The sequence below is a fragment of the Cynocephalus volans genome, chromosome 5 (genome assembly GCF_027409185.1).
Source record: "Cynocephalus volans isolate mCynVol1 chromosome 5, mCynVol1.pri, whole genome shotgun sequence".
Classification (NCBI taxonomy): Eukaryota; Metazoa; Chordata; class Mammalia; order Dermoptera; family Cynocephalidae; genus Cynocephalus; species Cynocephalus volans.
In genome coordinates this window covers 105864965-105887695 of record NC_084464.1, presented here as the reverse complement: position 1 = coordinate 105887695, position 22731 = coordinate 105864965, and positions in this window count along the sequence as shown.

Sequence of the window (22731 nt, the reverse complement as noted above, 5' to 3'; positions counted from 1 at the left end):
TAAACCTAACATTTACATTTAGTAAGTAAATGATTTATTTTCCAACATCCTGCATCATACAGGAATGGCTCAGTGGCAGCCACATACAAATACTCATGATCTGGCCTCAGTTTACCTCTTTCGGTTTATCTATTATTTTCATCTCTCTTAAACTTAGTATCCAGACATACTGAACACATCATCTTTTATGCTCCCAGATATTTGTAATGTTTTCAAATTTTGTGGAGTGATAATATTTTTTGTTTATGACACGCTCACAGGGAAAGAGATAGTCCAATTGTCACTCATACAGAATTGGAAAATGGTAACATTTTGTACATTATTGGAATTGTTGTAATTATGTGTGATCCTTTTCTTTCTACTTTAATACTGTCAAGTACCCACGGCAAAAAAAAAAAAAAAAAAAAAAATATATATATATATATATATATATGCACATTTTTAATGCACATTTTTCTTTATATTCCAGAACCAACAAATTTCATGACATGTAGATTAGTCCAAACGTTGAATCAATTAGTAGATGAGATGCAAACCTACCACAAATCTGTGGTTTTACTTAAAAAAATGTTAAACTTTATAGATGGGTAGCATTAATCTATGTAACATTATGCCAACCATTTATTTGCAGGGAAGCCTGTACAGTACTATGCTATTAAGTAACAAGATAAATATCCTAAAATTTTTCAATTGAAAAATGCTCTGAAATTGAGCTGTTTTTGTCAGTGTCATATATCTTCTTATTTTATTACATAATATCTATGGAGAATAAGGACTATATTCATTACACTATGTGCCTTGGTTTTATAAGATAAAGTAGGACAAGGTGGTAATAGTCCCTACTGTAAAGACAGAATAATCTTGAGTAAATGCTTCCTAATTTAACAAAATAGACTCAAATTTTATTTGTGACCATAAACAACATTCTACATTCTTAACGTGAGATCATTTTTACCAAAAATCTAAAAAATCTAGAAAAGCAAAGAAAATAATAATCTATTTTTTTGCTATGAAAAAATAAATCCAGTAGGAAAAACACTAATCAAAGAAGCTAATCATTTAACAGAATTAAAAACCTATTACTATAAATTCATGTTCTGTTGGTCTGAGTCTTCTTCATCTTCTTTTGCATTTTTTAAAAATTAAAATGACTTACACCAAACTTTAAATGGTAGCATTTTCATTATTTAGTAATCTCAATGTGGAGAGGCAATTAATACATTTTATGAGCTCATACTTTTTAAAAGCATTTTATAGATTTTGACCTACACTTGTGTCTGGAATCACTTACTTTTCAAATGTGCATGCCCACTTGTTCCAGCAAATGGATAATTGAAATAAGCATCCTTTCTCTTAATTGTCTTTGCTCCTTTGTGAAAGATCAGTTGACTATACTTGTGTGGGTATGTATCTGGCTCTTTATTCTACTCCATTAATAAATTTGTCTGTTCTTTCACTAATACTACACTGTCTTCATTTGTATCTTTATAGTAAGTCTTGAAGTCAGGTTGTGTCAGTCCTCTGTAGATGTTCTTATTCAATATTTTGTCTGCTATTCTGAGTCTTTTGTATTTCCATATAAACTTTAGAATCAGGTTGGCAATTTCCACAAAATAACTAGACGGGATTTTGACTGGGATTATTTTGAATCAATAGATCAAGTTAGTAATAACTGACAACTTAACAATATTGAGTCTTCCTTAATATGAACATGGAATTCTCTCCTTAAACATGGAATATCTGTCCATTTAGTTAAGTCATTTTCATTTCTTTTCATCAGAGTTTTATAGTTCTCCTCATATATGTCTTGTACGTATTTTGTTATATTTACATATAAATATTTTCTTTTTGATACTAATGTAAATGGTATTGCGGTTTTAATTCCAATTTCCAATTGTTCATAGCTGGCATATAGGAAGGCAATTGATTTTTCTGTGTTAATCCTCTACCTTGCAGCACACTATAGTCACTTATTAGTTCAAGGAGTTTCTTTGTTGATTCTATGGACTTTTCCGCATATGCTATTATGCCATCTGTGAACAAAGTTCTATTTCTTCCTTTTCAATTTGTGTACCTTTTATTTCTTTTTTTTATCTAATTGCATTAGCTAGGACTTCCAGTAGAATGTTGAATAAGAGTGATGAGAAGGGACAACCTTGCCTTGTTATCAATTTTAGAAAGAAACTAATTAGTTTCTTGCTATTAAGTATGATGTTAACTACCGGTTTTTGTATAATTTCTTTATCAAGTTGAGGAAGTTCTCCTCTCTTCCTACTTTGGTAAGAGATTGGATAATAAATGGGTGCTAAATTGTGACAAATGTTTTTCCTGCATTTATTTATCTGATCACATAATTTGTCTTCTTCAGCCTAATGATATGATGAGTCTGTTAAATGATTTTCAAATATTGAAACAACCTTGTATACCTGGAATAAACTCCACTTAATCATGGCATATAATTATTTTTTATGGATTATTAAGTTCCACCTGTTGGCATTTTGGTGAGAATTTTCATATGTATGTTTATGAGAGATTTTGGTCTGTAGTTTAACTTTTTTGTAACGTATTTGTCTGGTTTAGGTTTTAGGTTAATGCTGGCCTCATAGAAAGAGTCAGGGGGTATTCTATCTGCTTCTGTTTTCTAAAAGACATTTTAGAGAACTATTTCATTTCTTCTTTACATGCTTGGTAGAATTCAGCAGTAAAAACATCTGGGCCTGGTGTTTTATGCTTTGGAAGGTTATTCATTGTCTATTCAATTTTTTAATAGAGACCAGTTCAAATTATCTATTTCTTTTTGTGTAAGTTTTTATAGATGGTGTTTTTCATCAAATTTGTCCATTTAATTTATAAAATTTGTGAGTATAAAGTTGTCCATAATATTCCTTTATTATCCTTTCAATGTCCATGAAATCTGTAATGATGGCCACTTTTTTTTACATTTGTAATGTTGGTAATTTGCATATTCTCTCCTTTTTTCTTGGTTTGCATGGGTAAAAGTTTATCATTTAAATTGATCTTTTCAAATAATCAACTTTTTGTCTTATCATTTATTCTGTTGGTTTCATGTTTTCCATTTAATTGATTTTTGTTCTAATTCTTAATATTTCTTTACTTCTTACTTTGGATTTAATTATATCTTTTTTTTTTCCTTTAGTTTCCTAAGGTGTAAACTTAAAGGATTGATAGTAGATCTTGCTTCTTTTCTAATATCTGTATTCAATGCTATAAATTTTCCTCTGCACAATGTTTTCACCATAGCCCATACATTTTGATTATTTGTATTTTCATCTTTATTTATTTCAAAATGCGTTTTAAAAATTTTCTTCAGTATTCGTCTTTGACCCATCTGTTATTTTGTTACTTAGAAGTGTCTTCATTTAATCTAATTCACATAGTTTGGGAATTTTCAGGTGTCTTTCCACAATTGATTTTTAGTTAATTTTATTGTGATATTATAGCATGCTTTGTACGCTTTACATTCTTTTAAATTTGATGTGTGTGTGTGTATATATATGTGTGTGTATATATATATTATATATATATGTGTGTATATATATATATAAATGTATATTTATATATATATATTTAATGGTCCAGAATATGGTCTATCTTGGTGAATGTTCCATGTGAGCTTGAGAAGAGTATGTATTCTTCTGTTGTGCAATTAAATTCTACAGATGTCCATTAGACCCAGTTGATTGATGGTGCTATTCATTATAACTGTATTTTTACTGATTTCCTGACTTCTGGATCTTTCAATTACTTATTGTGGGATTTTGAAAATCTTCAGCTATAATAATGGTATGCCCATCTGTGGAAGGTTAGAAATCTTGATTCTCATTTGATTTTAGAATAGGGTTTTTAGGTAAATGAATGTATGGGGCAAAAACTCTTGGGTAGGGGTCCACAGCCCACAGATAGCATGACAAAAGCATGTCTAATCAACTCTAATCACTGTTTAGGTATGTAATTTTATACTTTAATTATTTTAGAGCTAACTGATGGTTGTCATACCTATCCTGTTAAGAGATTTTAAGAATTGAGAGAGGGAAAGTTGTGAAAAAAATGTTTGCTAGGGGCAAGCTGTCTGTTGGGGGAAACTTTAGAAATAATTGTATTTAGATTTTATCATAAGAATGGAACTTTTGCTTAAGGAGATAATGAGCCAGTTTGACCAACTTAGCTTTTCACTAATTGTACTTTGGAATGTCACTTTGTTTATTTTACTGATGTTACTAGTTTCCATTGTTAAGCTATACTTAGCCATAGATAACTTTTATAACTCTGCCCATGTCTTTGTGTCCTTTTGTAATAATTGAGTCAACTGAATTTTCTTATGAAACTTCCTTGTCTTTACAATAAAAAACAGAAGCTAACTTTGAATCAGGGCTGCTACACTCAGCTTTCTCCTTCTAACAGAAGAGTTGCTGGGGCACAGTCCTTCTGGGCTTCTCAATGCATTCATGGTGCTTTGAGTAAGCCTTTTTCACATATCTGTTACACAGAGAGAAGTGTAACACCTATCTACTTGCAGTTCTATCAGTTTTTGTTTCACATATTTTGACACTGATATTTGGCATGTACATATGAGGTATTTGTATGTCTTTTTGGAAAAGTGACCTCTTTATAATCATGTAATGACCCTCTTCCTGATAACATTTCTTGCTCTGAAGTCTGATTTGGATGCAATTAATTTAGCTATTCTAGCTTTCTTTTTGTTAGTGTCAGCATCATACACGTTTATCCATCCCTTTACTTTTAATCTACCTGTGCTTTTTAATATTAAAAAGTGGGTTTCTTATATAAAGCATATTGTTGGGCTTCATTTTATTGTTTTTCTGTTTGGTTTTTTTTTTACCCACTCTGATAGTCTATTTTTTAATTAGTGTATTTAGACAGTTCACTGATTATTGAGATAGTTGTACAGATGATTAAGTGTCCATCATTGTGGTTGTAAGTCATGGTAGGAAAGCCTACCTAGGATGTGACTTTCAGAAAAGTTTCTTAGAGAAATAAAGAAAGAAAGAGAGAAAGAAAGAAAGAAAAAGATATAAAAAAGAAAGAAAGAAAGAGAGAGAGAAAGAAAGTGAGAAAGAGAAAGAAAGAAGGAAAGAAAGAAAGAAAAAAAGAAAGAAAAAAGAAAGAAAGAAAGAGAGAGAGAAAGAAAGAAAGGACCACAATAATACATTGAATTTCAGAAGGAGAGAATAAACCTAAGGATATTAGAAATGGGGCAGGAGGGAGGGAAAGGGGTTGGGAAGTGATAGATTGGGTAAGGGGCATAAAGAAAATTATGATTTGTAATAATGTATATGCTAATAAAAAAGAAAATTGAAAAAAATGTAATTTTGGTAAAAAAAAAAAGAAAAGTTTCTTAGTCTTTTTTTTTTTTCTCTTCTTAGATGAAAGAGGAAGGCTAAAGTGGCTGGAAATGGTCCATTACCTTTCCCCTGGTCAGATTTTAGTATAGTTTCCCTTGAGGACTGGACTATGTTATAGAGAACATCAATGAAAACAGAAGTGACTGGGCTCCTTTCAAAATTGTTGCTTTACCCGACTCATCCCAGAACCATGAGGGAATTTTCCTCTGATATTCACAGTTAGACTTTAATGGGGAACCTGGAAGAAAAATTCAAAACAGTAAAGGGGTCCCTCTAAGACTGAGCACTCACCCTGGAGATTTTAATTCTCAAGCTAGTCCACATTGAGCCTCCAGTATCGGTCAATTAACGTTCTTGTCAATTTAGTGTTCGTATGGGTGACTCTTACAGTGAGCTTTGCTCCTGGGCTTCTGTTCCCACTGAACAGTGATTTTCTGTATCTGCCTTTCTCTCCATTCTTTGGGGAAGCAGTTGGCCCCATGAATTCAACTTCTTGACAATTGTAAAAAGAGTAGTTTTTTTTTTTTTTTTTTTTTTTTTAGTTGCTTAGCTTTTGTCTTGTGAAGATGGTAGTGATGACTTTCAAGTTCTTTCCATATCTGCACAGGTATGGGAAGTCCTTGTGATCCATAATTTATTTTCAGTAATTTATTTCTTCTGGTTTTATTATTATTATTATTTGTTGTCTTGTTTTTGTTGTTGTTGTTTTGTTTTTTTGTTTTGTTGTCTTTTTTGTGACCGGCACTCAGCCAGTGAGTGCACTGGCCATTCCTATATAGGATCCGAACCCGCGGTGGGAGCGTCGCCGTGCTCCCAGCGCCGCACTCTCCCGAGTGCGCCACAGGCTCGGCCCTTCTGGTTTTATTATTGATGACTGTTGTTGGTTGAATTATGTTCCTCTCCCCCCAAAATATGTTGAGGTCCTAACCCCAGGATCTGTGAATTTGACCTTATATGGAAATAAGGACTGTGCAGGTGTAATCGAGTTAAGGCGACATCATACTGAATTAGTCTGAGCCTTAATCCAGTGACTAGTGTCCTTGTAGGAGAAAGAATAGGGTCATTTGGACAGAGACACAGAGGAGACACAGAGAGAAGAATGGATTGCATGTGACAATAGAAACAGAGATTAGTAATGCAGCTACAAGCCAAGGAACACCAAGAATTGCAATCCAGCACCAGAAACTAGGAGAGAATTGTGGAACAGATTCTCCCTCAGAAGCTCCAGGAGGAACTAACCCTGCCAGTGCTCTAATCTCTGAACTCTAGCCTGTAGAAATGTCAATGAATTTCTGTTGTTTTAAGTCATCTAGATTCTGGTATTTTTTCATTACAGCCCTTGGAAACTAATGTAATGACACAAAGAAGAGCCTATATCCTCTTGCAATTTTTGTTGGCATATTTGTTTTTGTTTTTGTTTTCTTTTTTCTTACATTTATGGAGTATACATGTAAGTTATTGTATATATTTTTTAAAATTAATATATAGTTATATGTTTCTATCTCTCTGTACATTTCCATGTGCATTTCCATATTGTCTATTTCTGGAAAGTATGAGACATACTGTAAAGAGAAAAAGGCAATTCCCTGGTGGTGGCCCCTCTAACCAAGCAGTGACAAAGCCCAATAGATGCAAAAGGCACACTGAAATGAATAATAACTGAAGTGAGGTATTCAAACCAAGTCTTGATGAGCAAGTCACCAGAGAGCAAAGGCACTAGAGAATGAGCTGAAAATAGGCAAGAAGGAAATTGTATTTGCATTGATTTGAATAAGGATTAGTTGGTTAAAGGTTCTTTTAAAGAATGAAGGGTTCTCATGTGGGAATAAAGTAGCCTTTGCTACATCTATTCTAGTCTTTCAAAACATAGTGCATGACTGAGAGAGTCATGGTCAAGGTGATTTGATGCTAGGCTTACAAATATTTGAAATTTTAATGGTCTGACTCTAGATTAATAAGGAGGTTTAAATTTAAGGAGCAAAACAACTTTATCTGTTAGTGTGAATACTAGCTAAAATTTCTGTTACATGACTAATTGGGTTACACTTAAAGGTAGAATTTTTCTTTTATCATAGAAAAATCATTAATTGTACTTTTGAAGTTGAGATAAAAAAATAAAGAAAAAGCAAAATTTTTCTGTCAAATAAATTAATAGAAATGTTGAAGTTTTTCCAGAAGTTAAAAGGGAGTACCTGAAGGGGAAGAAACTAGTAATTTAGAGGCTACCAATGAGAATTTTTCTATGAAGTAAATAGTTCAGCAATATATATTCCCTGATGTCTCACGTTGAATTTTAAGTTGGATACTGTTCTGGGCTTTAGTCATGCTCCATTATTCACAAACAGTCAGTATAATTATGTTGTCTTCCAATAAGTTACATTACTTATGACTAGATAAATGAAGGCAGAAAGGCAAACAGTGAATTAAGCAGATATTAGGAGATGAAAGAGCAAAATCAGTAATTAAGGATCTGACAGGAATTTGGAGTACTAGTTGACAAGAACAATATTCATAAACGCTACCACCCTATTAATAACTCCACATTGCATTTACTTAGATATATTAAGGGGAGACAGACCCTGGAATATGAATATTGATAATTTTATTTAGGTATTCAAGCAAAGATACCCACAGAATGAAGGAGGACTTAGGGAAAACTGAATAACTACCTTAAATATAGTAATTGTCATGAATTCAGGAGACACTTACTGAATTTTTAATATTTTCCAGAGACTGAGTAGCTATTGGCACATAACTGATAGAAACTACAGTGCAATAGAAGAGCCTGATAATTACAGAATTTACGATAGTTAAAATGGAGTATAAAAATGTAGCTAGGAAAAGAATAACATACTTAATTTCAAATATCTCTGTGTGCCTCAGGATAGGTGTGTAGCAAAAGTTTAATGTACTGAAAACATGTTACTGAGCTTGGGGAAATCCACTTAGGGATGTCCCTCTAATCTTAAGGGCTAAGATTTCATTAGAAGACAATAATTAATCATGATAAAATTTTGGAAAGAGTCCAAAGATACATAAGGTCAAGAGTGAGTGGAGAAGACAAGAAGGTGCAAGGTGTACAAAATTTTAAAGAAAAACATGCTGATGAAAAAACACAAAATATAATAGTATGTTGAAGGGGAAATGGGATCTAGTTTAGGTAATTCTATTCAGATAGGATAGATGTGCATCTAATTTTTAATTCACGGGAATAAGCTAATGGAAAGTAAGGAAATAAAGCAAGAGATCCTCAAATCACTTTCTAAGAGATGAAAGTTCTCTTATTTGATTCTACTTGAGTTTTGTGCCTTCGAATAGTTATACTTTCATATATATGTGTGTGTATGTACATGTATATATTCAAGCACACAGCATATGTTGGATGGAACATACACAAGCATATATATATATGCATATGATGACTAGAGAATAGTATGAAAACTTGAATCAATTATAGATGAAAAACACATGAATTATTAGTGGTCTAAAAACAAAACTTTTGTAAAGCAATACTTTTAGGTTTGTTCATAATGGAGATAAGTAAGAGTCAGAGCTATCTCTGGATAAAATGTATCAACGTTCTATAAATCACAATCAAACTCTTCCTACTTGATATAGGTCTTAGGGGACACTTTACTTTGCATTTGAAAGTCTCTATAAACTTCATATAGTTTTCATATAGTTTTTAAAATAATGATACAGGACTTTGCCTATTTTAAGTATAGTAAGCACTACTTATGACTATACTGTGTATTGAAAATTGTTTTTATGATGATGGATTATATGAAAGTCTGAAATGATTTAAAAAAAAATATGTAGTTCAAGTTTCATCCAATGAAAAAGAAAGTATTTGTCATTATGTGCCTTTGCTGTTATTCTCCTTGGGAATGTCACAGAGGTCAAGAAAACTAATTAGTGAAAGGTTAGTTCAGGATTTCACATGCTGGCTTTTCATTAATCTCATCTAAGTACTCAATAAGCACTTAGATCACTCAATCAAAAGTATGAAAAAGGTTATTTTAAAATTCTAACAGTCTAACAATCTGAGATCAGGGCATGTGATTATGCATATGCTAATCTGAAAGCATTTTAGTTTACAGTATGTCTCAAAAAAGCAACGAGAAAAAAAAAAGGAATACTAAATGGTAAAGTTCTAGTTTCATTCATGTTAATTTTACTAACAAAGATAAAAGCTACAGCTGGAAAATAATCTTTTAAGCCCACCAAGGAATTATAATCAGAATGCTACGTTACACTGTAGTCTCCCTTCTATCATCGGATTAATACTGCTAATAATCTCTCCAAAATGAGAGGGTAAAGCTTTGAAATTTGTGAGGAAGTTTCTATGAAGCTGTAATTCCAAAAAATTTTGGAGTATGGAAGAAGATGCTACACATTTAAAACTCACTTCTATCTTTTCTGGTTCAGATAATTAGAAGTTTATAAGTGGTGTTTCTGAAAGTGATAAAGACTGGTAGCAAAAGTATAGGAAATTTTGTAATTAGTTTATCTTCCATGTTCTTTATTATGAACTTTTAAAAAAGCAATCTTGCAAAAATAGTTTTAACTTCTACAGAATCTTCTCTAGGTATTAGAAACTATATTTAGAATAAATTTTTCCATTCAGTTTCTAGATTGGCTAGATTCCATTAGATATATTCACTTGCACAAACTTTTCATTTTTTCTGGAACACATGTAGTGTGCTGTGTGTATATGTGTATAAAATAAAATACAATAAATAAAAAATGTTATTTAAACACATAAATGTGATTTCCATTTTATAATTACCCTTGAACAATTCAATTGCTTTCACTGCATAGGTGATTAAGGAATTTCTTTAGTGAAACTCTGATTCAAAGTCTAAAGTCCACTATGTGTCTGCTATAGTTTGAATTTATACATTCCTCAAAAATGTGTATGTTGGAAAGGAAGGAAGGAAGGAAGGAAGGAAGGTAGTACGTTGAACTTTCAGAAGGAGAGAACAGAACTGAGGTTACTAGAGGTCAGAAAAGGGGAGTGGGAGGGTGGTTGAGAGAAACTGGGTAATGGACACAAAGAATACTTATGTTTTATTATGATGAATATGCTAATAATCCTGACTTGATTATCACATATTGAACACTACTACTGATCAACTCTGTACTGCACAGATATGTGTTTCTGCAACAAGGAGGATTAGTGTAATTTCTTGTTTGGCCTCAGCTTGGTTGGATAGTCAATGACAGGTAAGATCCCCCATGTGGGGGACAACCTAAGACAGACACAACCACACAAGGCTTCTATTAAAACAAAAAGGGGGAACTATGGGACCGTGCCCCTTTTCTAAGCAAAAACAACAGATGGCCTAAATGGATAAAAGGTGGTGCCCAAGGGAAGTTAAGGGGGAGGGCTAAGCATAGAGAGGCAAGGCACGTGCACATTTGACCTTTTCAAGGATTAGCCTAAGGTTGGAAATCCCAAGCTGCTAAGCATATAAATATGATCTTTTGTGTTATAATAAACGGAACTGCCTGACAGAACCCCTGCTGCATGTGTATGTGTTTGTTCCCTATCTGGGAGAGCAGCGGGGTGCTCACCTATCTCTTGGAATCTCTTTTTGCCCCGTGTCCTGGGGGGAAGAAAAGGGCAACCCCTTTGGCCCCAACCTTCTAGGGAAAGGAAAAACCTGTTGGGGTCCTGTGCGGCCGCCGGAGATGCCCAACAAATATGTATACTCAATAATGTTTCAATTTTAAAAAGTACATGGGAAGATAAAGCTAACATAGAAGGAAGAGAGAATGGAGAGGTGCATTGTCCATATTTTGACATAATAACCAGAAGTGCATCTATTAGGATATACAGCAATTGATGCATCTAGATCAACAGGGATTTCCTTCTAATTTCTCTAAACTTAAAACATAAATCTTGAGCCCAGGAGAGTGGGTGCCAACCAGAGAGGCACACTTCCAGAGAGGCCCAAGACCCATGGTGACCATGCACCCAGAGGTGCCAGTGCAACTGAGCAGGTAGGCCTCACCACTGTTGGACCCCCCTCACCAGCCCAGGCAAGTAGGCACCGACCAGAGAGGTCTGAAGCTTCCACCCACAGGCACTGAGCCAGCCTTGCCAAATTGGCAGTCCCAGCAGGATCCTAACCAGACAATAGTGTCAAACCAGTGGACTGTGGAATCCCTTGCCACAATGACTAAACACCAAGAGAAAGATATCAGAAATATAAAAAGTCAAGAAAGTACCAAAAGGTAATAACTCTCAAGCTTTAGATCCTATAAAACAAGAAGCCCTTGAAATGTCTGGCAAGGAATTTTGAGTGATAATTCTAAGGAAACTAAATGAGATACAAGTAAACTCAGCTGGACAACACGATGAAATGAGGAAAAGTATATAGGACCTGAAAGAAGAAATGTGCAAGGAAATCAATGCCCTGAAAAAGAATGTAGCAGAGCTTGCCTAGCAGAAGAATTCATTCAATGAAATAAAAACACAGCAGAGAGTTTAACCAGCAGGATTGCAGAAGCAGAAGAGAGAACTTCTGACCTTGAAGATCGGCTGTTTGAAATAACACAGGCAGACAAAAAAAGGAAAAAAGAATTAAAAACATTGAAGAAAATCTAAGAGAGAAATCAGACAACCTTAAGTGCTCAAATATCCAAGTCATGGGTATTCCAGGAGGGAAGGAAAAAGGAGATTTCATTGAAAACATTTTCAACAAAATAGTGGCAGAAAACTTCCCAGGCCTTGGAAAAGACACAGATCTTCAGATTCAGGAAACTCAAAGATCCCCAAACGTATTCAACTGAAAAAGGTTTTCTCCAAAACATGTTACAGTGAAATTGGCAAAACTCAAAGACAAAGAGAGAATCTCAAAAGCTACAAGAGAGAAGCGTCAAGTCACCTGTAAGGGAGCTCCAATCAGACTAACATCAGGCTTTTTATCACAAACCCTAAAAGCCAGAAAGGAATGGGATGATATATTCAAAATACTAAAAGACAGAGATTGCCAGTCAAGAATCTTTACCCCACAAGGCTACTCTTCCAAAATGAAGGGCAAATAGCATCTTTATCAGACAAACAAAAACTGTGGGAGTTCACTACCACATGACCACCCTCACAAGAAATTCTCAAGGGAGTACTGGGTTTGGTACCTGAAAAATAACTATCGCTGCTATAAAAATTCAAGAAAAATCAAAACCCACTAGTAAAATAAAAATGCTAACAATGAAGAAAGAAAAAAAAATTATCTATTACCCAAGAAACCAGCAAATACAGAAGATAAACAGTAAATCAGAAAGAAAGGAACAAAAGACACTTAAGACATACAAACAAAAATCAGTAAAATGCTAGGAGTAAATCAACACTTTTCAATAACAACTCTTAACGAAAAGGATTAAGTTCCTCACTCAAAAGACACAGACTGACTGACTGGATTAAAAAGGAGGACCCAACTACATGCTGCCTTCAAGAGACTCACCTCACCCTATAAAGACACACATAGACTAAGAGTGAAAAGATGGAAAAAGATATACCATGCAAATAGAAATGAAAAATGAACTGGAGTAGCTATTCTTATATCTGATAAAATAGACTTTAAACTAAAAACCATAAAAAGAGATAAAGAAGGCCAGTACATAATGATAAGAGTATTCATCCATCAAGAAGACATAACAATCATAAATATATATGCAACCAATGTCAGAGCAGCCAGATTTATAAAGCAAACTCTATTAGACCTAAAGAAGGAGATAGACATTAATACCATAATAGCAGGGGACCTGAATACCCCACTATCAATATTGGACAGATCATCTAGGCAAAGAATTAGCAGAGAAACACAAGATGTAAACAACACTCTAGACTAATTGGACTTGGCAGATAGCTACAGAATATTCCATCCAACAACCTCAGAATATTCATTCTTCTCATCAGCACATGGATCATTCTCCAGGATAGATCACATGTTAGGTCACAAATAAAGTCTCAACGAACTCAAAAAAATTGGAATTATCCCATGTATTTCTCAGACTGCAATGGATTAAAATTAGGAATCAATAACAAATGAGATTCTGGAAACTATACAAACACATGGAAATTAAACAGTATTCTACTTAATGACACATGGGTTCAAGAAGAAATCAAACAGGAAATCAAAAAATTTATTGAAACTAATGAAAACAATGATACATCATACCAAAGCCTGTGGGATACTGCAAAAGCAGTACTAAGGGGGAAATTTATCACATTAAATGCTTACTTCGGAGGAATGGAAAGATGGCAAGTAAACAACCTAATACTTCACCTTAAAGAACTAGAAAAACAAGAACAATCCCAAACCAAAGTTAGCAGACAGAAAGAAATCATTAAGATCAGAGCAGAACTTAATGAAATTGAAACCCAAAACATGATGCAAAATATCAATGCATCAAAAAGTTGGTTTTTTGGAAAGATAAATAAAATTGGCAAACCATTAGCAGGGCTAACTAAAAAAAGAAGAGAGAAGACCCAAATAACAAAAATTAGAAATGAAAAATGCGATATTACAACTAATACATCTGAAATACAAGGAATCATTCGAGACTATTATAAACAACTATACACCAACAAATTTGAAAATCTGGAGGAAATGGATAAATTTCTGGACACACACAAACATCAAAACTGAGCCAAGATGATGTAGAAAATCTTCACAGACCAATAACAATAAAAGAGATTGAAGCTGTTATCAGAAGGCTCCCAACAAAGAAAAGCCCAGGACCAGATGGATTCACAGCAGAATTCTACCAAACATTCAAAGGGGAATTGACACCAATTCTCTACAAACTATTCCAAAAGATTAAAACAGAGGCAATTCTCCCAAACTCATTCTATGAAGCAAACATCACCCTGATACACAAAACCAGATAAAGATATAACAAAAAAAGAAAACTACAGGCCGATATCCTTGATGAATATAGATGCAAAAATCCTCAATAAAAAAAAAAAGTATGTGTTGGAACTCAAAATTCAAGGTGATGATACTAAAAAGTGGGGCCTTTGGGAGGTGATTAGGCCATGAGGGTGGGATTAGCGCCCTTATAAAAGCATGTAAGGGTGCAAATTCAACTCTATTGCCCTTTTGCCCTTCCACTGTGTGAGAATGCAGCAAGAGGTGCCATCTATAAAGAGGAGAGTGAGACCTCATCAGACACTGAATCTCCTGGTACCTTGATCTTGGGCTTCCAAAACTGAGAAATAAATTTATATTATTTATAAATTACCTAATCTAATATATTTTGTAGTAGCAGCCCAAGTGGATAAAACAGTGCCATCACTCCAACAAAGGCCTGTTGCAAAATAGGCCCAGAGTTCCCTCTGAACGGCATCTTTGAGAAACCTACCTATTAAGTAAAGTCAAACTTTTCCTTCCAAGGTGCATGAGATTAGAATCAGGCTGAATTTAATAAAATGAAATAAAAAACAGAAGGAATGATAACAAATAAAGAACATTGACAATCATTTAGATATAAAACAAATTTCACTAAGGTCAGCAGCTCCAAGAGGATCATTGTCAAAATATTTATGATTCTTATTTCTACATTAACTGGAGCCTGGAATATATTTCTAGGCAAGAGTACCTGCTGCATTTGATTGTGGACTCAACCTCGGTGTCTATTCAATAGCTCAGGTCTCTTGTTCTACTTTCTCTTATCTGTGTAGTTAACATCAATGATTCTTCTTTATGGATTTGACAAAATGAAAAAATAAATAAAATTTGAATCTATCAGTTTTTAAACCACTTTATTGAGATATGATTAACAAACAGTTACACACACACTCACACACACACACACACACACACACACACACACAGATACTCCAAAAAGTTGGTGGAAAAAGAGAATTATTAGAATTAAAAGACAATACAGAGCTGGCCAGTTAGCACAGTTGGTTAGAACGCAGTGTTATAACACCAAGGTCAAGAATTCAGATCCCTGTACCAGCCAGCACCCCTCCCCTTAAAAAAAAAACCCTTAAATCTTTCCATGAACTTTTTGAAGTACTGTCATATTTTAACATAAACAACCTAATGAGTTTGGACATAAGAATTCACCCATGGAACCATCATCACAATCAATGCCAAAACATATTCATCATCTCTGAAAGTTTTCTCTGACCTTCTTTGTTTGTTTATTTATATTTGGAATAAGAGCACTTACCATAATATCTACTCTATTAGCAGCTATTTAAGTATAAAATGCAGTACTGATTACTATAGGCACTATGCCTTATGGTAGATCTCTGGGACTTATTCAACTTGCTTAACTGAGAATTTGTACCCTTTGACCAACACCTCCCTATTTCCCTCTCCCTCAAGCCCCTGGCAACCATTATTCTACTCTCTGCTGCTTTTTTGAGTTTTAATATTTGAGATTTCTGATAAAAGTGGTATTATGTAGTATTTGGCCTTCTGTTTCTGGCTTCTTTTACTTAGCATAATGTCCTCCATGTTGATCTGTGTTGTTCCAAATATCAGAATTTTCTTTTTTTTTAAAGACTAAATAATGTTCTATCATATTTACATGTCATATTTATTTTTTAATCCATATATTGATTGATTGACATTTTGGAGGTTCCTGTCCTGGCTATTATGAATAATGCTGCAATAAATATGGGAGTGCAAATATCTTTTTTTGATTTCAATTCCTTTGGATTTTTATAGAAAGAAAGAAAGAAGAGAAAGAAAAAGAAAGATCAATATATTAGTACAATACATTGAACTTTCAGAAGGAGAAAATAGAACAGTGGTTGCTAGAGGTGAGAAAGGGGGAGCGGAAAGGGATTAGGGATAAATTGGTTAATGGACACAAAGAACGATTATGTTTTGCAATGATGAATATGCTCTATCCTGATTTGATCATCACATATCATACACAAATAGTGATAGTCAACTCTGCACCCCACAAATATGTATAATCAATTATGTTTCAATAAAAGAAGTACAAAATAAAAACAAAAATAAGTGGGATTACTGGATCATATAGCAGTTCTATTTTTAATTTTTGAGGAAACTCCACACTGCTTTTCATAGTAGCTGCTCCAATTTACATTTCCAGCAAGAATGAAAGAATGTTCTCTCCACATCCTCACTGAAACTTGTCTTCTTTTTCATGTGCACTTAAGAATGTGTGTTCTTTTACTGTTGTGCTCTATATATGTCTGTTAGGTATTTGATCTCTAATTTGTTCAAGTCTGTTTTTATATTGATATTCTGTCTAGATGCTCTATCCTTGTCTGAAAGTGGAGTATTGATGTATCCTACTATTAATGTATTGCTGTTTATTTCTCCCTTCAGATCTGTCGATTGTTGTTTATACAAGGTGCTCTAATGTTGAGTGCATACTTGAAATTGTTGTATCTTCCTGTCAAATTGACCCTTTTATCCTTGCATGATGGCCTTCTTTGTCTCATGACAGTTTTTGAGTGAAATCAGTATTTCTGAAATAACTAGAGCTGTCCCTACTGTTATTTGGCTACTATTTGCATGAAGTATCTTCTCCTATCCCATCACTTTCAGTCTATGTGTGTCCTTAAATCCAAAGTGTGTCTCTTATAGACAGTGTATAATTAAATATTGTGTTCTTATATATTTTGCCATTCTATGTTCTATAAATCTGAATGTCTATATTCCTCCCTAGATTTAGGAAGTTTTCAGCTATTATTCCTTTAAATAAACTTTTTGCACCTTTCTTTTTTTCTTCTTTATCTTGGCTATCATTAGCATATATTGATTCACTTAATACTGCCCCATAAGTCCTGTAGACTTTCTTTACTGTTTTTATTCTTTTTTTTCCTTTCTTTATGTTTTTTTCTTTTGTTACACATTTTGCATTTAGCTCCTCTGATTGGATAATTTGAAATGACTTATCTTCAAGTTTAATGATTCATTCTTCTGCTTGATTGAGTATGCTGTTGCAGCTCTCTATTGAATTTTTCAGTTCCGTCCCTCTACTTTTTTTTTTTTTTAAGTACATAAAGAACTTTAATCAGTGATACGTCAACTATTGGATAGAAATAGAAAATGACAAACAAGGGACAGATAAGAATTAACATTATTTAAGTTAGGAAATCATAATTTAGAGCCAAAGATAACTAAAAAGCTAATTTAATTTCAATAGATCAGTAATTTCAGGCCTATAAAAGCAATCAAAATTAAAATGAAGATAGTATTAAAATTGGCTTTTAATTTCTGTATGCACATACATAATTTATATTAGTGCATAAATATGATTATATAAAATCTTAGTGCCCTCTTTTTTTTCTTTTACTTTCTTTTTTGCCCTCTCTCTTTCCTTCCTTGAGTACATCAATGTCCCACTCTGCCAAATTCCCCTCTCTTAGATAAACCTTGACAGGAACCTAGGGTGTATCTCTTCTTATTTTTCTCCTTGAGTGATAAGCATAGATATAGATATACTGTATTTAATTAGTTATATATTTACATATACATGCATATACACAGAGTTTTTTAGCCATAGTTATAAAACAAAAATAAAATAATATTATGCATACTTTTCAGAGTCTTCCTTTACTCACTCATTATCTCATGGAAATCTCTCTAAAACATCTGGTGTATTTTCAGTTTATTCTCTTTAAGGGCCATAAAATATATCATGGATGTACCATAATTCAGCTATTTCTCTATTAAGGGTGTGGTAGAAACTTTTATAATCACCTATACCCAGTCTTCTCCTCTTCCAAGAATATGAGAATTTTATACCTCCTCTCTTCCCTGGGTGATGCTATATGATAAGTTTTAGCCAATTGGTTTTAGGTAGAAGTGATGTGCATTAATTACTTCTGTGTTATAAGACTCTCCATCACGCTCTTTCTCCTGCTGCAGCAATTTATGATGTTATAACTGATGAAACCTTTGTCATCCTTGGTCCCTCAGTGAAATTATATGGAAAAAAGCTCCTCTATTAATCCATCATGGTCATGTATTATGAATAAAAAATAAGGCTTTAAGGTGCTAATTTCCTGAGAGTTTGGGATTGTTATTGCAGGCACAACCTATTCTATCCTAACTAATGTAATGGGAATTCTCTTTGTTTCCAGTTTTTTCATTATGAATAATACTGCTTTATTTCTATAGAATAAATACTCAGTTTTGAATCATATGGTTCTATGAATATATATTTTAAATGTATTGGCAGCTAAAAAAATTGATCTCATAGAAACAGAGAGTAGAATAGTAGTTACTAGATATTGGTAAGTGTAGGAGAGAGGGGAGTAAGGAGAATGTGGTCAATGGATGCACAATTACAGCTAAATAGGAAGAATAAATTCTACTGTTCCATAGCACTGTAGGAAGACTACAGTTAACAACCATTTATTATGCTATTTCAAATATCCAGTAGAGAGAATTTTGAATGTTTCCAGCACAAAAATATGAAAAATATTTGAGGTGATCAGTATGCTAATTATCTTGATTTGACCTTTGCACATTGTACACATGTACCCAAATACCACAATGAACCCCATAAATATATACAATTATCATGTATTAAATAAGAGAAAGAAATTTTAATAAAATGGATAAAACTTTAAATATGTATTCAGTCATTCTATTCTTTAACTTCAGAATTTTTGTTTCATTGCTTTTATGGTTTCTATCTGTTGAACTTCTCTTTGTGTTTATGTATTACTTCCTGATCTTAATTATCTGTGGGTGTTTTCTTGTGAATCACTGAAGTTCTTAAACGATTATGTTGAATTCTTCATCAGGCAATTTGTAAATATCCATTTTTAGGAGGTCAGTTACCTAAGCTTTATTTATTTATTTATGTTGAAGGTGTCATATTTCCCTGATTCTTTGTATTCATTGTAGCCTTGTGCAGGGGTCTGTACATTTGAAGAAGGAGTCACCTCTTCCAGTCCTTACATACTGACATTAGCAGTAAAATACCCTTACCAGTTTTCCAACAAGAGATTCTGGGGATCTCTCTCATGCCTTTTGCATGGATGCTTTCACTCCACTCTTCTTGATTACTCCTTTGGGAGTTTTAGTATTGTGTGCCCTCCCTCAATCCCACAGAGCCATGCCTGTTGCTGAGACCCATGTGCTTTTCTCCCCTAGGGCATTTTCCTAAAATTTCAGGGTGTTGAATGTAATTTCCTCTTCTCCCTTTCTCCTGAAAAAACAGTGCCAGTATTATGCACCTTATCCCAATCTTGCAGAGTTGAACCAGCTTCCGAGATCCACACTATCCACTGAGATCTATGTGTTTTCTTTGGAGATGCATGCATATTGTCTGTAGGGGCATTTATACACCAATTGTGGGTGCTTGCAGAGCATCTGCTGTAAGTGAGCATGGGACACTGGTTGCAAGGGTGCATAGGGTTTCAACGGTGGTTGCTGACTCCAGGGGTTTGTGTAGGCCAGATGTTGGGGTCTTCAGGTTGGCTGACCAACTGACAAGGTTTATGGTAGGGCTGGCCAGGTGACAGGATCTGCAAGCAGGTTATTGAAATTTGTGCACCATTTGCTGTGAGCCCCTACAGTTTTGCGGCCTCCACGTGATTTAGCTATGCCACCTACCTCAGTGTTCTTGGTTAGGTGAAATATAAATGAGCTTTTCAGGCAGTGCCCCAAAAGTCTGGGTAAATTGGCTGCTCACTTTGCTCTTTCCCCTGTCAGCAAAATCTCAGGCCAAAAGGGTCTCTCTCAGTACTGATTAGTGCTGGACTGAGGGAGTGATAAAATGGATAAAATAAAAGTGCTCATTCCATGTAACTGTTCCTGAATCTTGTACTCTACTGGAGTGCTAAAACCTATCAACTGAAATCTAAAGCTCTCATAAATGTATCTTATTCATAGATAATTGTTAAATTGGTGTTTCTGTGGAGACCAAGGGCTGGGATCTCCTATTCCAATGTCTTTCTGATTGAAACTATTATTTTTTCAAAGAGGAGATTTATTTCTTTAAACAAAAATATACTTACTATAGTAGGGATGCTGCACATAGTAGCACTGTTTTTGTCTCAGCCTACTTTTGGGCCCTCTCCAGCTCTGCTCTCTCTTTGACATTGCTGACAATTGTCTATGGTCTAGGATTTGCATAATATAGCAAAACAGAACATAACTGACATCATGGTTATGTAGTCTTTAATCATTGTAATTACCTTGATTTCTTTCTTTAGTTCTTTTCTAGGTATGATGCAGAATTGGAGCAAATTATCACTCAAGATAGTCCCAGGCTATTGTGATTGTTCAGTATGATCATGAGATACATTCCTTCCTCAAATTATTAGCAAACAAATGAATATGATAGGATCAGCTACTGACTCAAATTTCAATCAGAACCAAATTCTGGAATTAGCTAATAGGTGCCTCCCATGAGTATAAAAGCAGAGAACAAAGTCATACCCAAGGGAACTATTCATCTCTTTTCAGTATTTTTGAGACATCTCCCTGTTATACAGGGGATTCACACATGCCATTCTAAACATTTAGAGGCAAACATGCCCAATTTGTAGATGGATAAATATACATTTAAGCACATCTTCTCTAGGCAGATACAATGGGAGAATTATCTTTTCAAAAGGCACTTTTCAACCTTCTCTTTACTGAATTATTTTCTGGGAAGACAGATTGCATTTATTAATTCAACAAATATTGACCAAGTTCCCACTCTGTCACCCATACTGTTCTAGGCACTTAAGGATATATCAGTAAACAAAATAGACTAACTTCCTTGACCCCATGGTGCTTGCATTTTAGAGGGTCATGGGTCTGGTGGGATGGGGAGAGAGACAATAGCCAAAATACATAACTAAATGTTTGATATTTTAAGTGCTGAAGAGTTCTCTGGATGAAAATAAAACACACAAAAAAAGGGAGATGGGGTGGGCACAGACAGTATTAGAGTTAGGGAGGGAGAGACTACTAACTAGGAGATAAAGTTAGAGGACATTCAAGGTGTTATAAGCTTTACCTTTTATTTTGGAGTGATGAGAGTCATCGAAGGACTTTGAACACAGAATAATATATTTTCTGCTTTAATAGGATCAATTTCATTGCTTTGTTGAAATGCACTACAAGAAGGAAAATTGTAGCTCTACGTGTTTATTTGTAAAATTTTGTAGTAATTTAAGTCAGAGATGATGGTAACTTCAACTGGGTGGTGGCAGTAGAGGTGCTGAGAACTAATTTTACCTTGGATGTGTTTTGAGGCATGTCAGCAATTTTTATCCTTTATTTAAACTGCTTGATTTACTACAGCCTTGTACACTTATTTTTCTAGTAGAGATATATGATTACCAGTACTACTCCCTATATTAGTTTTCTATTGCTGCATAACAAACTCAGCATCCTAAAACAATACAAGTTTATTATCTCACAGTTTCCATGGGTCAGGAGGACCCAGGGTTGGCTGGTGGGATCTTTTGATCATGGTCTCAACAAGCTGAAATCAAATTGTTGGCCAGTGAAGATTCATCTGGAGGCTTGATGATGGAAAGATCTTCTTAGCTCCCTCACCTTGATGAACAAATTTGATTTCTTTCAATTATAGAGTTAAAGTCCCTGTTTATTTGCTGGCTGTCAGCCAGGAACCCCTCTCAGCTCCTGGGGACCACCCTCAGGGGCTTGCCACATGGTCCTCTCTATAGGCAGCTCACATCAAGGATATTGTTTCTTTAAAGCCAGGAGAATTTATTTCTTTTTCTTTTTTTCTTTTTTTTCAAATCTCTCCCTTCGGGAAGGTCTGAGTTTCTTTTAAGAGTTTACTTGATTAGGAAAGGCCTGCCCAGGATAATCTCCTTTTTAATTAACTCAAAGTCAACTGATTTAGGATATTAATTACATTTGAAAAACTCACCATCTCTATAATATAACATAACCTGATTACAGGAGTAAATTATGTTATATTTACAGTCTTACCTTTATTTGAGGGGACTTATAACCAGATAGTCATGATCTTGGGGCCATCTTAGAAATTTGCCTACCACCCTTCCCAGAACAAATTACAACCAGTTTCTGAGTATAAATGATACCATATTTTATAATCTTATCTACTTGACTTAGGACATACAGTTTTTCCAAAGATCACCTTTCTTAAATTTATTTCTAATATTCCCTATTGCATATATAAACCTATTAATTATTTTTGGTTACTGCCTATGGTCACCAGTGTTGAGGAAAAGAATAAGTGTAGGATGTTCATACATATTCAAACTCTGTTTAAATTGGTGCATAATGCCCTCAAGGAAGTAATGTATCAGTGTGGTTATGTAACATGACTCTAGGTATTATAGGCCTTGAGTACGCAAGCAGCAGTGATGTACTACTATTATCAGAGCTATAATTGCTCA